The 14,553-nt window shown below is 39.4% G+C and overlaps 1 long non-coding RNA gene across 4 annotated transcripts in view; it reads left to right on the top strand.

Moving 5' to 3' along the window:
• LOC140633229 (uncharacterized) overlaps nucleotides 1-5,437 on the top strand; it is a 151,849-nt gene extending 146,412 nt beyond the window's left edge. Inside the window, exons 6-9 of one of the 4 annotated variants that reach the window (XR_012030858.1) lie at nucleotides 320-568; nucleotides 1,290-1,343; nucleotides 2,680-2,782; nucleotides 5,121-5,437. This is a non-coding gene — a long non-coding RNA (uncharacterized lncRNA). Of the gene's footprint in view, nucleotides 1-319; nucleotides 569-1,289; nucleotides 1,424-2,679; nucleotides 2,783-5,120 lie in introns of all 4 variants that reach the window. The other 3 variants (XR_012030857.1, XR_012030859.1, XR_012030862.1) reach the window with 3 other exon arrangements.
• The last annotated feature ends 9,116 nt before the right edge of the window (nucleotides 5,438-14,553 follow it).

The following is a 14,553-nucleotide window of genomic DNA, read 5'->3' as shown; positions in this document are numbered from 1 at the left end:
ATACTCATTCCAGCTCCCTGAGGTAACCCCAACAGACCCCAGGGACTAAGGAATGGGACTAAGGAAGTTTAGAGTATCTGATTCTAGAAAAACCTGGTTGAAATTGTAAAGTCTACAACGAAATAATGATCACTAGTCATATGATAATGATGTCTAGTATGTTATAATGTACATGTATATACATGTCATAATGTATATATGTACTGTCTCCACTGAACTCAGCATACTTGAGGCAGATCATAAGTATTCTTACCATCCTAACTTACGTATTATATTGGAACACCCACTGTGAATTATTCCCTCTGACCCATCCTCCTAGACTGTCATCATTCCAAGCAGCCCAGAAACTAAAGTTGTGCCACACAGATTATAAAGAAGATATTTACTTCAATATCTCTCTTGAGCTAATGGTCTCTGCCTGGCCATCGAATATTCAACCTATCTGCAGTATGGCATGGTGCAAGGAGGGCCAGTTTGGTAGCTCAAAACACTGGCTACCCCATTCATTACATGTGTATCCCTGGGCAACACTGAACTTCACTCTCCCTTGGTTTTCCCTCCAACAAAGGTGAGTATGCTACCTTGTGGGGATTTTATTAGGCTTTAAGTAGAAGAGTTTATATTTTAATATACAAAGCCCTTAGCAGGTGGCCACAGAAGTGAATGATTGTTTCTATTTTGATTCTTGTCAGGTATTATGCTCAGTTCTCCCCAAGTTATTTTATTCAATAGGTACAAAGGTTTTTATGGAAGGCATTATCCTTATCCCCACTTTACTGATGGAGAAATTGAGGCTCAGAGAAGTTAAGTAGCCTGTAGAAAATCTTTCAGTCCAGGATTCCAAGTGAATTTCCCTGACTCCCAAGACCACCCACTTAACTTGCATACTTCACTTCCTTTCACGTTATATGCCTCCTGCCTTCTCGATGTACTTTCCCTTGCTGCAGATGGATGGATCCACTGCACCACAGATAATGGAGTTGCCTTCCAGCCTGTCACTTCATTACTCACAAAGCTGAATCACAGCCCTGAACAGCACCTGTCTCCCCCACCGGCTCACACCATCCCTGCTCTCACTCTGAGCACGAACGCAGTCTCCTTTGGCCCTGTGGAGCATGACAGAAGTTCCAAGTGTATTTATCAGAAGAGCCTTAAGCTTTTAATAAATGACCATTTCAGAAATACAATTTCAGAGATCTCTTGGAGGCTATAATTGGAGACGGTATCATCACTACTGGCGATGGGAAGCTGACTGCATTTGTTTCTCTGTCCTCTCACGTTCCCTTCAGGTACCACGTAAAAGCAGTAAAAAATAGCTTAGCCAAGCCGAGAGCTCCTGAAGGGTAAGCCATTTCTCTGCCTCGCCCAGCTACAAGGTGGAGGCCATCCTTAAAACGGAAATGCCTACTGTAATGACTCACAGGTGACTTCCTAATGGCCTGTTTTATTGTTAAATGTCTCATTTTACCTGATAAATCATTGTACCCTTGCATCAATTGTGTGTCACTGGGCTAAAAACCCACCTTCGCTGCTGATCTTTCCAGAAACAACAACCCTAACCCATAGCACACTGCTTGTTCTTTATTCTGCATCCTAGATTAGGTGACCTACCTGCCAACTCCAAGCTCCTTAGGGTAGGAGTTTTTTGGTTATTTGTTCAACATAGTGCAATCCAGGAGAAAGCTCTATATACCTTAAGAGTAGCACACAAATAAAGCTACCTGAGAGCTAACACCAGAGAGAGCCTGGAAAATGTCATGTGTTAAGAAATTAAAGATACAACTGTTTGATGAATCTGAATATCACCTTCATTTTAAATAAAAAATAAAGGTGTATTTTAAAACTGATAATTCACTCCAGGAGAGGCACAGTTATCTTCGATGTAAATGGTAGAAGGCCTTCTCACTCCTAAACAAAAATGACATGTAAAACAGTGACTTGCATGAAAAGAATGTTTTCAAAATTAGAGTATTTCTGCTTCTGGACTGAAATATTGTGGATATAACAAGATAATCTTTATGGAAACTTTATCATGATGGGGGGAGTAATATAAAAAATATCAACCTATTAACCTTTAAAGTGATTTCAAGTGGTGTGTCTTGTTCCCCTATGACAACTCCTATACAGAAAAACGTAAATAAAATTTCCTAGATTTGAAAGACCTTGTACTAGTGATGAGACAAAAAGAAATTAGGTAGTGCAGACATTCAAGAGGCTACCTGTATTCCTTCAGAATCAGGATAGAATGGGTCATGCTATAATAATGAGCCAGTGCTATATCTCCATTAATACATGTTGTTTCTTGCTCAAAGATCTTGGTAGTTCCACTGGCTCTCCAAAGTTGGACCCTTCTAAGTATTAACTCAAGGTTCAGCTTATTCCCATCTTGTAAATGTACTATCTGGAACAGATGGCTTCCAGGGTTGCCAAGGCAGGCAAAAAGAAAGTTGGAAAATGGCCCAGAAGGTTTTCACTGCTATTGTGGGCTTCAAAGTTCACATGTTGTAGCTCTAACCCTCAATGGGACTATATTCAGAGACCTTTATATTTGGATCCTTATGGGGGTAAGTAATATTAAATGAGGTCATAAGGACAGGATCCTACTCTGATAGAGATAGTACCCTTATAGGAAGCATAGACACCAGAGCTCATGCTCTCTTTCTCCTTCCATGTACACAGAGAGAAAAGGCCATGTGAGGACACAACAAGCAGGTAGCAGTCCACAAGCCAGGAAAAGAGATCTCACCAGAAACCAAGCTTGCTGGTACCTTGTATCACAATGGTGAGAAAAGACATCTATTATTGAAGCCACCCAGTCTGTGGCATTTTGTTTTGGGGTTTTGTGGTGGTGGTTGTTGTTGTTAGTTTTTAAAGATTTTATTTATTTATTCATGAGAGATACAAAGAGAGAGGCAGAAACCTAGGAAGAGGGAGAAGCAGGCTCCCTGAGGGGAGCCCGATACCGGACTTGATCCCAGGACCCGGAGATCACGACCTGAGCCAAAGGCAGATGCTCAACCACTGAGCCACTCAGGTGCCCCTGTCGTATTTGGTTATGACAGTCTACAATGACTGATACAACTGCCTTTGCTCAAATGTGACACATGTCCTATCTGATCACAGATCATTGGTGAGAACTAGGCAAACAGCTCTGCCTAACTGCATGGAGGCTACAAAGTTTTGTTTCTCATATGCCCAGGAAGAAAAGGGATCTCAGGACTAGTGAGCACTAGTAATGGCTACCACACCTTCCCACAAAGACATGAGAGCTAAACAAACTCTGAACTGGGGAGGAAGACAGAGGATTTCAGAAAAATAAGGAGAGCAGGACCAGTAAGAAATCAGTGTCATTTCTATCTATCTTAGATTTAGCCACAAAGGAAAGGAAGTATATGAAATGAGTCCTTCTAAAATTATGGGTTATTCAAAGAGGAGATGGTTTGACTAGCTTCTATTCCAAAGATTTCTGAAAGCAAGAGCCTTCCCAAAGTACCATGTATTTTCTGAGCACAAGGGAGCCACAGTCTGACATATTAGGGAAGTGGGAGGCAGCTACCATTTCCAGAATCGGGTTCCCAATGGCTTACAGGGGTTTGGTAGAAAATTGAAGCCAAAATTCAAAACGATGTAACACCTCAAAATGAGCCAGAAAGACAAGCTCAGGGGCTAAAGTTGGCTGGTGGCCTGGAAGTTTCACTGGTAAAGAGGAGAACAGCTCCTTAATGCTATGCTCTGCAAGACAGAGTTAACAGTAGGAGATGCTGACATAGAACTGGGATTTATGGCTTCAATAAGGACAAGGGGATTGCATAATAGCAGAGGCCATGTGGCATTACTTAACAGACAGAGGCAAGATGGATGAAATTACTGTTAGGAAAAGCAAAGCCAAGTGGCAACCAGGGTATCTTGACCTGTAAAGATCTGTAACTACAGCTAACAGACCATAGTATTCCTAGGAGTAGATGGATGTCTAGTAGCCTGTGGTGTGTCAGGATATCCTCTCCTAAGTAAAGAACAAGTTGTCATATCTTGTACCCCATAGCTCTAAAAGAGATGTACAGCATTTGGTGGGTCTATCTGAACTTTAGACACAGCTTATATCACACTTGGGAGTATTGCTCTGAGCCATCTACCAGTTGACTCAAAAAGGTTCTAGTTTTTAGTGGCATTCAGAGCAAGAGAAGATTCTTTTTTTTTTTTTTCAAGAGAAGATTCTGTAGCTGGTCCAGGATGCATTGCAAGTTGTCCTGCAACTCAGGCCATATGATCCAGCAGATTTAATAGCAGTAGAAATATTCTTATTGAATAAAAATGTAGAGTACTGTCCTTAACAAGCCAAAAGAGAAGAGTCAAGTGATATTCTTCAGGTCCTAGACTAAGGCCAGGCCTTTTGCAGGAGAAAACTACTCACCATTTGAAAAACTGTTCTTGAAGTGCTAAGGACCTCTAATAGAATCTTAATAGCTTAACCAGAGGACACCAAATAATTATATGTTTGGAATTGCCCATTTTGAACCAATATTATCAGATCCATCAAATCATAATGTTGGATGGCTACAGCAGCAATCTGTCATATGTTGGAAATGGCATATCCAGAACCAGATACAAGCAGGTCTTGAAGGCACACATAACTTACATAACTTCTAGAACTATTAGGTCATAGTGATACATCTCCCTCAACTCATATCTTACAGCCACAGGGGGACACACACCCTACAATCAACTATTAGAGGAGAAAAACACCTAGGGCCTAGTTTCCTGATGGATTGACTCTACATGTTGGTGCTGACTATAAGTGACGCCACACAGAAGCCCCAGTCAGAGGTGGCCTTGATTGAAAGTAGTGAAGCGAGGGGTGCATCGGTGGCTCAGTCAGTTAAGCATCGGACTCTTGATTTTGGCCCTCTCTGTCTCTGTCCCTCCCCCTGCTCTTGTTCATGCTCTCAAAATAAATAAAATCTGAGACTGAGAGACAGGAAGGCAGGCAGGCAGAGGGGGAGGGAAGGAGAGAGGGAGGGAGAGAATCTCAAGCAGACTCCAAACTGAGTACAGAGCCCAACATGGGGCTTGAACTTACTAGAGAAGATACAAAACATGCTCTTATTTGTGTTTCACTTTAGAGTTCACTCTAAAGTACTCGCTGACTCCAGAGGTTCCACAAAAAGTCCTTACACAGTTGCCCAGGTGGTGACATGAACGAAGGCTATTCCTGGGCCAAACAGCATGGGACATTTCTTATCAAGGTCACTGCCAAATTCCCAGCCTGCCAAGAGCAGAGTCTGATGCCGAACTCTAAATATGGCATTATCTCCTGAGGAGACCAGGCAGCCACTCACTGGCAGATTAATTTATTAGACAACTTCTACCTGGAATTTTGCTTACTGGAATTGATACCTACTATAGATATGGGATTCCCTCCCTGGCCTCTAGTCTCTTCATCAGCTGCTCCCAGCAAAGACTTACAGTATACATAATTTAGAGAAACCTATCCTACTGATCATCAAATAAAGTACCTTTTTATGACTATGAAGGTACAACTATGGGTATTTGATCATTTGATCCACTAGTCCTACCATATATCATACCACTCAGAAGCAGTCAGCCTGCTTCTGACTTCATCAATGGCATGATGAAATAGCTCACTGAAGTCTCAAATAAGGTCTACCCCAGAGACAACATCCTTTGAGGCTGAGACACTGTGCTCTGGGACTTGGAGCTGAAGCAATGGCTGATGCACATGGTGCTATGTCTCTAAATGCCGGAACCAACTGGCTGGAAAAATAAGGGGTAAGATAGACAATGTTCTTCACATCCAGTTTAAAGTCATGTTTCCTAGAACAGTATTATTCAACCCGTGGTCTATAGACCAGTAGCATTAGCATCCCTTTGGAGATCATAAGATATATTTCTTGGACCCCACCCCAAACCTATTCAGTTAGAACCTCAAGAAAAAAAAATACCCACCATTTGCTTCAACGTGGATAGAACTGGAGGGTATTATGCTGAGTGAAGTAAGTCAATCGGAGAAGGACAAACATATGGTTTCAATCATACGGGGAATATAAGAAAACTAAAAGGGAATAAAGGGGAAAGGAGAGAAAATGAGTGGGAAATTATCAGTGAAGGTGACAGAGCATGAGAGACTCCTAACTCTGGAAAACAAATAAGAGTAGTGGAAAGGGAGGTAGGTGGGGGGTTGGGGTGACTGGGTGATGGGCACTGAAGGGGACACTTGAAGGGATGAGCACTGGGTGTTATGCTATATGTTGGCAAATTGAACTCCAGTAAAAAATATACAAAAAAAAATAAATAAACAAAAACCAAAACATAAATCTCTGTCTTAACAAGTTCTCCTGAGGATTCCATGCCAACATTTGAGAACCAGTGCCCTAAAATACAACTCAAGAAAAAAATTTCATATAAAATAATCCACTGAATATGTACTTTATGTTGGGTAATTGAATTTAAATAAAAAATAAAATAACCAATTGGTCAAATTTTTAAAAATAAATAAATGAAAATGAAGCATAGAAACAAGCACACAAAAAAATGAAACATATCCACTTGTCTCACTCTAAATAAAACTTTTCAAAGATTTTTTAAAATTTATTTATTCATGAGAGACACAGAGAAAGAAAGAGAGAGGCAGAGACACAGGCAGAGGGAGAAGCAGGCTCCATGCAGGGAGCCTGACGTGGGACTCGATCCCGGGCCTCCAGGATCACACCCTGGGCCAAAGGCAGTGCTAAACTGCTGAGCTACTCAGGCTGCCCTAAATAAAACTTTAAAAATGGGTCCACACAAAAGGATCCCTAGGACAAAACAGGAAATACACAGCATGGGACAATTGCATGTAAAGATAAAATTGCACTGGAAAAGAAAAGTTCAGACTTTAAGACAGGTTAAACTTTCTTCAAGCCAAGTTCTCTAAACTCTTTGAGGTTTGTCACTCAAATACTCTTGCTAGTGACTAATTCTTTTCTTGACATTTGAAAGAGCCCCATCATGTTGAGGACATTCTTAAACCCTAAGTAAAGAAACACAGGGTGCTGATAGGATGGGCGAATGCAGCATTCTCTGTCATCCGCTCCACAGTGGACACTTTGCCCTTACTCCAGGTGACCTCACCCACACTTTGCACTTCAAATATCACCTGCATGTATTTGATACTTAAATCTCTCTTTTTGCCATTGGATTCAGATCTTTAGTTCTTTCTCCTCACTGAAAGCACATCTTAGTATGGGGGTCCTACTACATCTCAAAATCATCATATCTGAAACAAGATCATTATCTTTATCATCAGATGATTCTCAGGCACCTTTCTCAGGCTTACTGGCCTTTCTCCGGGTCCCTGATGTTCTGTGCCTTCCTATCTATGCCCACTCTGGTTGAGCTCAACTTCCTAAATGCAACCTTTCTGCTGTAGGGCATCTTGCAGAACACTGGTAATCAATTCAAAGCATTACTTTCTCTTGTATGTTACTTCTCTCGCAATTAAACAGCTTTCAAAGGCTTTCTCCTACTAACTGCATCAAAATCCTTATTTGCTTGGGTCCCTCTTAATTTGTTATTATTTTTTGAAACAACTTAATTCCCAATGTTAATTACTTGTAATGATCATCACTTCATATTCAAAAGCATTTTAAAAAGCCTGTAACTCCAAACACCCAGATAAAAATCTTTCCTTTTTCTTATTTTTATTTTTATAATTTTTATAATAAATTTATTTTTTATTCGTGTTCTCCCTTCCCTTATATTCCCTTTCACTATTATTTATATTCCCCTAATGAATGAGAAAATATAATGTTTGTCCTTCTCTGATTGACTTACTTCACTCAGCATAATACCCTCCAGTTCCATCCACGTTGAAGCAAGTCGTGGGTATTTGTCATTTCTAATGGCTGAGTAATATTCCATTGTATACATAAACCACATCTTCTTTATCCGTTCATCTTTCAATGGACACCGAGGCTCCTTCCACAGTTTGGCTATTGTGGACATTGCTGCTATAAACATAGGGGTGCAGGTGTCCCGGCGTTTCAATGCATCTGTAACTTTGGGGTAAATCCCCAACAGTGCAATTGCTGGGTTGTAGGGCAGGCCTATTTTAACTCTTTGAGGAACCTCCACACAGTTTTCCAGAGTGACTGTACCAGTTCACATTCCCACCAACAGTGTAAGAGGGTTCCCTTTTCTCCACATCCTCTCCAACATTTGTGGTTTCCTGCCTTGTTAATTTTCCCCATTCTCACTGGTGGGAGGTGGTATCTCATTGTGGTTTTGATTTGTATTTCCCTGATGGCAAGTGATGCAGAGCATTTTCTCATGTGCGTGTTGGCCATGTCTATGTCTTCCTCTGTGAGATTTCTCTTCATGTCTTTTGCCCATTTCATGATTGGATTGTTTGTTTCTTTGGTGTTGAGTTTAATAAGTTCTTTATAGATCTTGGAAACTAGCCCTTTATCTGATACGTCATTTGCAAATATCTTCTCCCATTCTGTAGGTTGTCTTTTAGTTTTGTTGACTGTATCCTTTGCTGTGCAAAAGCTTCTTATCTTGATGAAATCCCAGTAGTTAATTTTTGCTTTTGTTTCTTTTGCCTTCGTGGATGGATCTTGCAAGAAGTTACCGTGGCCGAGTTCAAAAAGGGTGTTGCCTGTGTTCTCCTCTAGGATTTTGATGGAATCTTGTCTCACATTTAGATCTTTCATCCGTTTTGAGTTTATCTTTGTGTATGGTGCAAGAGAGTGGTCTAGGTTCATTCTTCTGCATGTGGATGTCCAATTTTCCCAGCACCATTTATTGAAGAGACTGTCTTCTTCCAATGGATAGTCTTTCCTGCTTTGTCGAATATTAGTTGACCATAAAGTTGAGGGTCCACTTCTGGGTTCTCTATTCTGTTCCATTGATCTATGTGTCTGTTTTTGTGCCAGTACCACACTGTCTTGATGACCACAGCTTTGTAGTACAACCTGAACTCTGGCATTGTGATGCCCCCAGATATGGTTTTCTCTTCTAAAATTCCCCAGGCTATTCGGGGTCTTTTCTGATTCCACACAAATCTTAAAATAATTTGTTCTAACTCTCTGAAGAAAGTCCATGGTATTTTGATAGGGGTTGCATTAAACGTGGAAATTGCCCTGGGTAACGTTGACATTTTCACAATATTAATTCTGCCAATCCATGAGCATGGAATATTTTTCCATCTCTTTGTGTCTTCCTCAATTTCTTTCAGAAGGGTTCTATAGTTTTTAGGGTATAGATCCAGCCAACTGATTCTTGACAAAGGTGCCAGGATAATTTAATGAAGGAAAGAATAGTCTGTCAACAAATGGTTCTAGAGCAACAGGATATGTATATGCAGAAAAATCAAGTTACAATTTCTTCACATACCATCCACAAAAATGAATTCAAAATAGACCATAGACCTACCCAAATATAAGAACTAAAACTATAAAATTCTTAGAAGAAAATAAAGGAATACATCTTCATGACTTTGGGATAGACAAAGCCTTCATGTATTTAATACCAAAAACACAAGTGCCAAAACAAAAAAAAAAATTGAACTACATCAAAATTTAAAACTTTTCCTTCAAAACTTACATTAAGTTTAAAAAACAATGTACAGAATGAGGAAAAAATTATAAATTATATATCTGATAAAGTACTTATATCTAAAATATATAAAGCATTCCTAAAATTCAGTAATAAAAGGACAAATAACTCAATTAAAAATGAGCAAAGGATCTGAATAGACATGTTTTTCCAGGGATCCCTGGGTGGCGCAGCAGTTTGGCGCCTGCCTTTGGCCCAGGGCGCGATCCTGGAGACCCGGGGTTCAATCTCACGTCGGGCTCCCGGTGCATGGAGCCTGCTTCTCCCTCTGCCTCTCTCTCTCTCTCTCTCTCTCTCTCTCTCTGTGACTATCATAAATAAATAAAAATTAAAAAAAAATCTAGACATGTTTTTCCAAATATATACCAATGACCAACAAGCATGCAAAAGATGTTCAACTTCACTAGCTATCAGGGAAAAGTAAATCAAAACCACAATATGATACCACTTTATACCCTCCACAGCTATTAAAATAAAAAAGATAGACAATAACAAATGTTGTTAATTAAGGATCTAGAGAAATTGAAGCCCTCAACATTCCTAGATGGAATAAAATGGTGCAATCACTTTGGAAAACAGGCCAAACATTAAACACAGAGTTACATATAATCCAGCAATCCTATTCCTAGGAATTTACTCAAGAAAATTAAAAACATATGTCCCCACAAAAACTTGTAAACTAATGTTCCCAGCATTTATAATTGCCAAAAAGTGAAGACCACTCAAATGTCCACCAACTGATATGGATAAATAAAATGTGATTTCTTCATACAAGGGAATGTCATCTGACAATGAAAATATATGAAGTACTGATACACTGTACAACATGGATGAATCTTAAATACATGGAAAGTGAAAGAAGCCAGTTTCATGTGATTCAATTTATATGAAATGTCCAGAATAGGCAAATCCCTAGAGTCAGAAAGTAGATTGGTAGTTACCAGAATCTGGAAAGGGGTTGGAGGAAAATGGGAAGTGATTACTAATGGAAGCAAGATTTGTTTTTGGTTTAATGAGAATGTTCTAACACCTGACTGTGATGATGGATGCACAACCCTGAATATACTAAAATTATTGAACTGTATTAAGTGGGGGGGACATTTTATGTACATGATTTATATCCCAATAAGGCTTCCTTTTTAAGGAAGAAGAAACTAAAAAAGAAAGAATGCACCCTTGCCTTGGTTTTTCCTTTGTTCTTGTTTTCCTCTCCCACATCCCTATTCCTTGGACCACTTTTGGTAATAAACAAGCCAATGCAAGCCCTAATTCAGGCTCTGCTTTTTGGGGGAGAATTCAGGATGGAGATAATACATTTGTGTATGAGCAAATGAATCTATTTATCTTTGGAAAAACTGTAAAAAGGTGATACCTCTGCCAACATCATCACCTAGATTGATTCACAAATTCTTTATCTCCTGTACTTTTCTCCAATCTATGAGATAAAGGGAAAACCCCACATACACTTTCTCTGAGCTTTTCCTTTCAAAGACTAAGAATTGGGACAATAAAATTTACTGACATAAAAATTTAAAAATATTGGTATAGGAATGAATAGAGGTACTTTTCCTTCCCCCATCACCAAAAGCCTTGAGTTCTGAACTTGAACACTCTATTTTAAAGATACATTGATGTTTTTACTGCAAAGAGTTGCCAAGCATTCAAACAACTCCTGGCTACCAATGGTTTCCTTGGGGGAAGAACAGACAGATAGATGAGAGAACTTACTCAGTGGGTGGAAGTGGTCTGATTCTGGATCTATGACACACAGTTCCTTAACGCAAAAATGCACCTGTCTCTGGTACCATCCAGATCAGGGATCTGTAAACTTTTTCTGCCAAATAGTCTATACTTAAGACTGGGGCTACAAAGTCTCTGTCATAATTCATCTCTGCCCTTATAATGGAAAAGGAACCAAAAGCTGCTATAGGCAAGAAGAAACTGAATGAACATGGCTACATTCCAATAAAAGTTTATTTATGGAAACTCCATTTCTTACAACAGAAATTTTAATTTCTTATCATTTTCATTTTTCACAAAACATCATTCTTGTTTTGATTTTTTTCAACCATTTACAACATAACCATACTGAGCTTGTGAGCCATACAAAAACAATAATATGTTAATGTCTAAAAATAGGTGAGTGCTATTGCCATTAGCAAAACCACAAATTGGAGCCTAAATAGGGGGAGCCATACTCGTGCGTGGCATTTGAAGCATTACCTCAAATGGGCAATACAGCCTAGAACTATGGGCATCTGACTTAGGAACCAGTATATGCCAAAACCTAGTGCTTTATTTGCTGGTATGTGTGTTTGTGTGTGCGTGTGTGTATGTAGTACCCATAGTGAAGGAAAAAATCCCCCCAAACTGACTTTTGATCCTTTTCTTCCATGAAGACAATAAGATTTACAATATTAAGTTCCTTTTTTAAAAAAATTTGAAGTCTATAGCATCTGGCGTTAAACAGAAATGTCATCTCTCCCTCTCTCTCTCTCTTTTTAAAGATTTTATTTATTTGACAGAGAAAGTGAGAGACAGAGCGTGAGAAAGAGCACAAGCAGGGGGAAGGGATTGAAGGAGAGGAAGAAGCAGACTCCCCGCTGAGTAGAGAGCCTAAAACGGGGCTTGATGCCAGGACCCTGAGATCATGACCTGAGCCCAAGGCAGATGCTTAACCAACTGAGCCACTCAGGCACCCCAGAAATGTCATCCCTAATGTTGGGGTTTCTATATGTCCTCGGAAAAAAGTTGATTTACCTGGTCCTGAAGGCTAGACCCTGAGGAATGCTTACTATAAAGTCAGAAAGAAGACAAGAATCTGAATCTAGAGATAGAAACGCTCAGCTCAAAAAGGTATTTAATATCGATGTTAAATAACATTTTTTCTTCCTCAGTTAAATCCGCTCATTGCCAGAGGAGAGTCAATGTACACCCTCTGAGGCTTGAAGCATAGCCTGAAGCAGTCTACCATCAGGGCAGACTTTCTTTGAAATCTAGGGCTTTATTTTAGGAATACACGTGCATTTGTATTCTACTCTATAACACAGCTGTGTGTTTGTTTTAATAGAAAAATGGCATGTTAAACTACTTAACATCAAGGAAAACTGGCATTCCTTGAGGATGCATCATGTTTACCCTGTAGCTTTAAGGACCCCCAGGCAAACCACCTCACCCCCCAAGGGTACAGAGAGTGCACTTGAGGAACATATGGCACAATAGGCCACAGATTTTCAAGATTTCCCTCAGGCACTGAATGCTCCCTTTTTATTAACAGGACATGACTGAAACAGGTTTAGACCTCTTCTATGTTATAATGCATTGTCTCTCCAAGTGCAGCCCTAGAACCAGCTACATCAACCTCATCAGAGGCTTGTTAGAAATGCAAATTCTCAGCCTCACCACTGGTCTACTGAATCAGAAATTCTGAGGGTAGGGCCCAGCAATCTGTTTAAAAAGCCCTCCAGGTAATTCTGACATTCTCTAAGTCTGAGAGCTGCTTCTACAGTGGAAGGAGTTAGAAAGAGCCACAAAAACTTTGTTTAGATTTGCTGTGAAGGTGCCAATTTCCCCAATCTCTCTTTGCTTCCTTGTCTCCATCTGTAAAATCAGGATACCACCTTCCCCTCAGGACTGTCTTGAGAATTAAATCAGACACATTCAGACCTCCAGACATCCAGAAAACACCAGACATTGGATCTGATGATCAGATGTCCCAGCATGATTATTATTTTTTTCCTTTTCCAAATTCAATCCAAATACTAAAATTGAGGTACAGTTGGCCCTTAAACAACACAGGTTTGAACTGTTAGAACTGTTCAGGTCCACTTATACTCAGATTTAAAAAAAATAAATACGGCACTGTAAACATAATTTCCTTTTGATTTTCTTAATAGCATTTTCTTTTCCCTAACTTATTTTATTGTAAGAATATAGTATATAACACATACACAAAATATGTGTTACATGACTATGTTATTGGTAAAACTTCCAGTCACCAGTAGGCTATGAGTAGTTAAGTTTGGGGTGAGTCAAAAGTTGTACATGGTTTGTGATCATGTGGGGGCTCAGTGTCCCTAGCCCCATATTGTTCAAGGTTGAGTATATAAGTGTAACTGGAAGTAATGACCTATGTCCATGAGATGATATGAGCGATGCAGCTGAAATATTTCCCATGAGACACTTTTACCATGGCATTTTCTCTTATCAACATTATTTGCACATTCCTAACTTTTAGCATATGGAATTTTAAAATCAAGTAATCATCAAGAGTTGAGAAATATGTAAGTTAAAAAGTACTGGTGACAAATCAGTTTTCAAACAACATATTTTGTCTTTGATTTTAAGAGTTCCTTTGGGAGGGGATCCCTGGGTGGCTCAGTGGTTTAGCGCCTGCCTTTGGCCCAGGGCGTGGTCCTGGAATCCTGGGATCAAGTCCCGTGTCAGGCTCCCAGCATGGAGCCTGCTTCTCCGTCTGTCTGTCTGTCTCTCTCTCTCTGTCTATCATGAATAAATAAATAAAATCCTAAAAAAAAAAAAAAAAAAAAAAAAAAACACCAGTTCCTTTGGGAGCATTCATTTATAAATTATCCAATTTAAAGGAAAAAATCTCTCTAAAATACCAGATTCAAAGAATAGTAAATTGTAAAGGGCACCATTTCCTTCTACATCCCAAAATAGAGCAAAATCTTTAAAGTGTCCTTCTGGTCTCTCATAAAATCACAGATTATATGCACTCGTCTTTCCTCATCTATTCAGTCCAAACATTCATAAGAAGCCTGAATACCTATCATGAATCAATCAGGTCAGATCCACAGAGCAAACATGCTAAAATAAAACAACTTCTTTAAATTCTTTAAAATGTGCAGAGGGGAGTTACATTATTTTATTGTGTTTTTTTAGTTCGATAATTTTAGTTTATTTCACTGAATAAGGTAT

This window comes from Canis lupus, chromosome 5 (genome assembly GCF_048164855.1).
Source record: "Canis lupus baileyi chromosome 5, mCanLup2.hap1, whole genome shotgun sequence".
Classification (NCBI taxonomy): Eukaryota; Metazoa; Chordata; class Mammalia; order Carnivora; family Canidae; genus Canis; species Canis lupus.
This window is presented reverse-complemented; position numbering and strand designations above follow the sequence as displayed.